The sequence below is a fragment of the Euphorbia lathyris genome, chromosome 8, assembly GCF_963576675.1.
Source record: "Euphorbia lathyris chromosome 8, ddEupLath1.1, whole genome shotgun sequence".
NCBI classification, from domain to species: domain Eukaryota; kingdom Viridiplantae; phylum Streptophyta; class Magnoliopsida; order Malpighiales; family Euphorbiaceae; genus Euphorbia; species Euphorbia lathyris.
The window spans coordinates 13522209-13528208 of NC_088917.1; positions in this window are offsets into that span (position 1 = coordinate 13522209).

Below are 6000 nucleotides of genomic sequence, written 5' to 3' on the forward strand. Positions count from 1 at the left end.
ATCACTACATGCCAAGGCATTCTGTTAATTCCTATTTTGTCTTTTCTGTAAGTTGCCAGCTGGCAAATCTGTTGTAACACTCATGATCTCAGCTTGGACAGCTGTATATAAGATCATGCTTTCTTCATGGGAATTAATGAATGAAGAATATTATTCTCTATTTCCTTCCTACCACTTCTTCTTATTCCTAATCTCTCTGTCTCTTCTTCCCTAACTTCTATCAACAGAAATTCATAGTCGTAACAGAGGGTTTGAAAATATCCAAAGGTAAAGCTTTGAGTTATCAGGTAACAGTTCAAATTCTTCTTATTGGAAATAGTGGAGTTGAGATTCTTCTTATTAGAGATAGTGGAAAACAGGTGTTGCAAGTAAAAGAATTGGGTCCCACTATTCTTTTCTTCTCTTTTACTATAGACACCTATCAAGTTAACCCACCCAAAAAAACAGCAAAGCAAATTCAATCCACAAGATATTTTACTAGTGATAGTTCCTTCTCTAAACATCTTTTCTTTTTGTTGGGTTTTTCTTTTCCAAATATCCAATGGAAACCGGAGTGGAAGGACCGATTGACAATAGGACGTAAAGAAAAATAACATGAGGTGGAAGAAGGTCACGAGTACACTCACTGGAAGTTTGAAAACATCAGTCAGCTATACTACCCTAAAATCAAGGCAGTTTTAATCTGGTCCAATCGACTTGGTTTCTTGATTTCAGAAGCACAAGAACAACGAGAAAATTATTATGCAATTGGATATATGCGGCCCTGTAAGCTCTGCCACAGGGAACCATATGCAGATACATCCATCAACATTCCAGTTGCCATTTCGATCCAAGGTTTGTGACTTCGCTTAATGATGGATATGTTCCTTGTTATGGTGTTGATCACGTCATGCGAATTGGGACGAGGGATTTTACATATTGGGCATTTGATTTGAATGATTCTCACACTATCTCGAGGATTGACTGGTTGAGGACCATGGGTAAGAAGTTGTGAGATGTGTTAGTGGTTGAGTTAACTGAGAATATTGTCTGGAATGTTGTCGAAGGCAATTTTGATGAATTCATTGAATTGGAGGGTGAGATTGCTGGAACTAGCAAGATGAAAATTGAGAACACTAAACTGGAAGTTGATTGTGCTTATGCGAAAGGTCTCTTACGTATCTTCAACTGTCGGGTGGAATCACAGACAATTAGCAGGTGTGATAGTTTAACGCAGAATGTAGCCAAAGTGACGGCTGAAGCTTGGGAATTTGAGGAACTGTTGCAGGATGCAAAAAGGCAGCATGGACCATTGTCTATTCCGATGAGGGGAATTGAATCTTTATATAGAGGTGATCAAGATCCAAAATTGAGGGAGACCAACACTAATTGGGCATATGCTATTGTGCCTAGCTGTGGAAAGAATAGAGTTACGAAATATGCTAGGCTGTTTGAAATTTGCATTCAAAACCGGACTACCTATAGTGTACATGAAGTAACGGTAACAGTAATGCAATATTTATGTTGTTGGTTGGGAGTCTGCTTAGTGTTTGGGTTGCAACTTGTATGAACTAGTTCTGAAAAGATATGTGGTGCTATTGTTGAAAGGGCATGTATTGTGGGATGCATGTCAAGGTACATACCTTTCCAATGGTTAATTCCGTGGAAGTCTACAGGGTCGAAAAGTATTCAACACTATGAAGTTACGATTCAAGAGTGGATTTCCTGATTCAGTCTTGAGGGCAAAACTGTTTGATGGGGGAGGTAATGATAGAGAATGGTATAACCTAGTGGGAGGAAGGTTCTAGAAGGGGTGCCTTGTATAGGGCAAAGGGTATTTTAGGTATAAGCAGTATTATTTAAGAGGAAATGGTTTAAGAAGCTAGGGAGATAGTTTATTGATTGTTTGTGGCTGCTTTAGCAGAGGGAGCTTTTCTCCTGGGGGATAGAATATTAGTTCTAGCCATTTATCTTTGTTGATCTTGTATTCCTTCTTCTATATTTCAATATATCTTTAGTCTCTGGACTTTCTACTAACCCTGACAAGAGCAACGTGTTCATGTGTGGGAGAGAAATCTTGGGGTTGCTTGGATATAATGCAGGTTGTCCTCTGGTTAGGTATCTTGGTGTGCCACTGATCTCTTCCTGACTCAAAGGATCCGACTGCAGAGCTCTAGTGGACAAAATCATTGCCAGAGCGAAGAGTTGAACTTGTGGAGCCCCCTTTCTTATGATGTGGTGAAGATTATTCTATTTGCCATCCAGGTTTACTGGTCTTCTATATTTATCCTTCCCAAGGCACTGATCAAGGGCTTTAGTTTAGGTGAAGAACTCTATATGAGCAAAGAAGAAGAAAGAGAGAGAGAAGGGAAGAAAGCGGAAAGCAGAGGTTGGGTGGAGTTTTTTTATTGGGGTTTTGGGACAGAAACGACTACTTTCTTGCTTGAGGGAGAAGATGAGAGAGATCAAAGAGAGATTTTCTGGCGAGGCACGGCCTGTGACAGCAGAACGGGACAGGAGAATGACGTTATATGGAGGATTAATGAAGAAGATCGATCAGGGAGACGCCATGGAAAATCAGTATATTTTACTACAAACGAACATTTCTAAAATTATCACATTTCTATAGAGACAAGTCCACTAAGCAAAAACATTTCTAGAATTGCCCTGTCTCATATTTCTAAAATTATCACATTTCTATAGAGACAAGTCCACTAAGCAAAAGCACAGTTCATTCATGGTTCACAGGCAATAGAATTTTTCTATTCTATACGGACCGTCGGAGATTAATATAAGATCTATGATTGAGCGTTAACTTTATAGAGTTAAAGGCTCAATCATAGATCTTATATTAATCTCCGACATAGACATCACTACACATAAAAATAGAAATACCGCATATTGTGTTCGTGTTTGTTGCAGGTTCCCTATATATTTTTTTATGGCCACCTGTTGTCCATTAATGTTCCCTTTGTAGACCTCGGAAAAGCTTCCGAATGCAATCCGCTCTTCGAAGTTATTTGCGAACGCAGTAATCTCCTCAATTGTATGTTGCATTTTGTAATTTTCTACAATCAAAGGCAATAGAATAATTTCATTTCTATGTGGTAATATATGAATATTATTTTTTTCATTCATGATCTTACGTATAGTTTTGCAATGGCAATGGCAATGGCAGGCATTATAAAAGAAGCAGCTAAAGTATATAAAGATTCAAAAGAAGCAGTTTTAGTTTTGCAATCATTATAAAATACAAGGAAGAAGCAGCTATCTATACCTCTATACAATGGCAGGCATTATAAAAGAAAGATTCAGGAAGAAGCAGTTTTAGTTTTGCAATACAAGGAAGAATTATCTATACCTGATAGAGGAAGAAGCAGCAGCTATATGATTCTTTAACAAAGAAGCAGCTGATTATTTCTAAGTTTATGCGCAAGAATGGAGAAGGTTTATGCGCAAGAATGGAGAAGGTTTAATAAAGAAGCAGCTGATTATTTCTAAGTTTATGCGCAAGAATGGAGAAGGTTTAACAAAGAAGCAGCTGATTATTTCTAAGTTTATGCGCAAGCATGGAGAAGGTTTAACAAAGAAGCAGCTGATTATTTCTAAGTTTATGCGCAAGAATGGAGAAGGTAATAAATCTAACCTAACAAAGGTGTATTGTGCAAAACACAATTTTATTTGTTTTATATTATTATTAATTTATATTAAAATTAGTTTTATATTTATTTTTCTTTTTAGGGTTGAGGTGTAAAAATACCCTAACATTTCGGGTCAGGAGCAATTTTACCTCTAACGTCTAAAATTGTGCAATTTTACCCTTAACGCCAACATCAATTTTTACCATAACGTTGATAATTTGGATCAATTTTATCCCTATTATGAAACATATGTATTTTTGTTCTCTATTCTACGCTAATTGCATATCAATTCGTTCTTTAAAAAAAAAGATTTCATGTTTTTTATAATTTAATAATATAATTGGAGTTTAATATTTATAAATTCGGTGAATTTTAAAAGGGATAAGGTAACAAAATAGGTCTATTGGTTTTTGGGAAAGTATCAATTTAGGCTCCAAGTACAAAATAACACTAATATAGGTTTAATGTTTAGAAAAATGTACCAATTTAGGTCTCGATAACGGAACGTGATATGTTATTCACATTATTCTGTTATCTTCTATCAACGTATATAGAGAGAGAAATCAGAATTTAACGGCGAAATATAAATAATGTATTTTTTAAATGTTAAACATATATTAGTGCTATTTTGTACGTGAGGCCTAAACTGATACTTTCCCAAAAATCATAGGCATATTCGGACTAAATGTGACATAATGCTAAAATATTTGGGCTTTTTGATATTTTAGTTTTTTTTTTTTTTTGAAACATGATATTTTAGTTAATCGAATGAAAACAAGAAGTTGCTAAAATTCAATAACGCTAATTGGAAAATAAATCCAATATGTGAGTGTTTGTGTAATTTTTCCTTTGTTTTATTACATTATTATTGATAAATTTGAATACACATAAATTTTATAATTAAATATGGAATAAGTTTTATAACTTAATTAGTTAGGTGCATCAGCTTTTTATTTCTGAGTTTTATTAAGAAAATATAGTATCATAACTTATAAATTGTAATAGTATAATACAAATATTTGTGAGTAAATTGCGGACCATGCCTGCTTAAGGTGGGCTTTTATAATAAATCTTAAGCCCAATCCACAATTGATGGGTAGTTTCGAGTTTGGCCAGGCCGGACTAAATAAAAAGTTAGTCTGGCCAAGCCCGTCCCATTGTCTATGGGTCTATGTCGGTTGTACGGGCTATCAGGTCCATAAACATGTCTACTTTTATACAAAATAAATGAAAAAATAATTGTGGGAAGAATATTAGGACGGATTCGTGAGGATAATATTTTTTTATTAATATTACAGTAAAATCAATAATGAGAATAATAAGTAATAAATTGGTAAAAAATTAATATTAATAAGAATAAAATAAAATAAATAAATTATTTTATTCATAAAATTAAACCTAAAATATATATCATACATTTCTAATTTATAAATCTTGGTCTGTAAAATATATTAAAAATAATGATTTACTTAGTTTGATATAACTCAAATTATCATTTATGATAATTGTAAATATATTCTTAAAAATGAAATTTCCAGGTAAATTTCTCTTTAACTTAATATTTCCAATCGAAGCCAGACTATTTTGACTTGATGGTTGTCCTCGAGCGCAGGGGCGGAACCAGGAGGGTTGGGGTGGGCTCGAGCCCCGGCCGGCCGCCGGAGAATAAAAGGTGTGCCTCTTCTAATTCTGAAACCATGCAACCTTCCCCTCTTTTCACCATCAAAAGGAAGAGCGTAAAGACCCTCAACACAGTGGATAAATAGATACGGGGATAAGGGATCCCCTTGTCTCATGCCATGCTCGGGGCTAATAGGACCAACCAACTGATCATTAACCTTGATCATATACTGAACCGAAGTAACACATTGCATAATGAGATTAATCCATTTGTCAACAAATCCCATCTGTACCATGACAGCTCGTAGATAGTTGCAGTCGACCCTATCATAAGCCTTACTAATATCAATCTTCAGTGTCATGATAAGTCCTTAATTTACGTATTTATGCATGCATATTCATATTTATATTAATGCATTTAGGTTAATTTAGGTTAGGTTTTCGAAAGATTTCACTTGTTTTTTCATGATTTCTACAGAGATAGGTTTGAAATACATAAAAGCTCAATATGAAGGAATATCAGCAAGGAACAGATCAAAGACAAAAAAAAGAGCCAAATTAGGGCAGAAAGATCTATCACGATTGTGACACCCCAGTCTTGTTCGTGATCATGCCCGAAATCAACCAAAGAATAGAAGACCATCTGTCGCGATCGCGACCTATGTCGCGATCGTGACAGACAGTTTCATCAACTTTGCATGGCAAAGCAAAGTCACGAATGTGACAACCCTGTCTCGTTCATGACCGACGTCTTTACTGC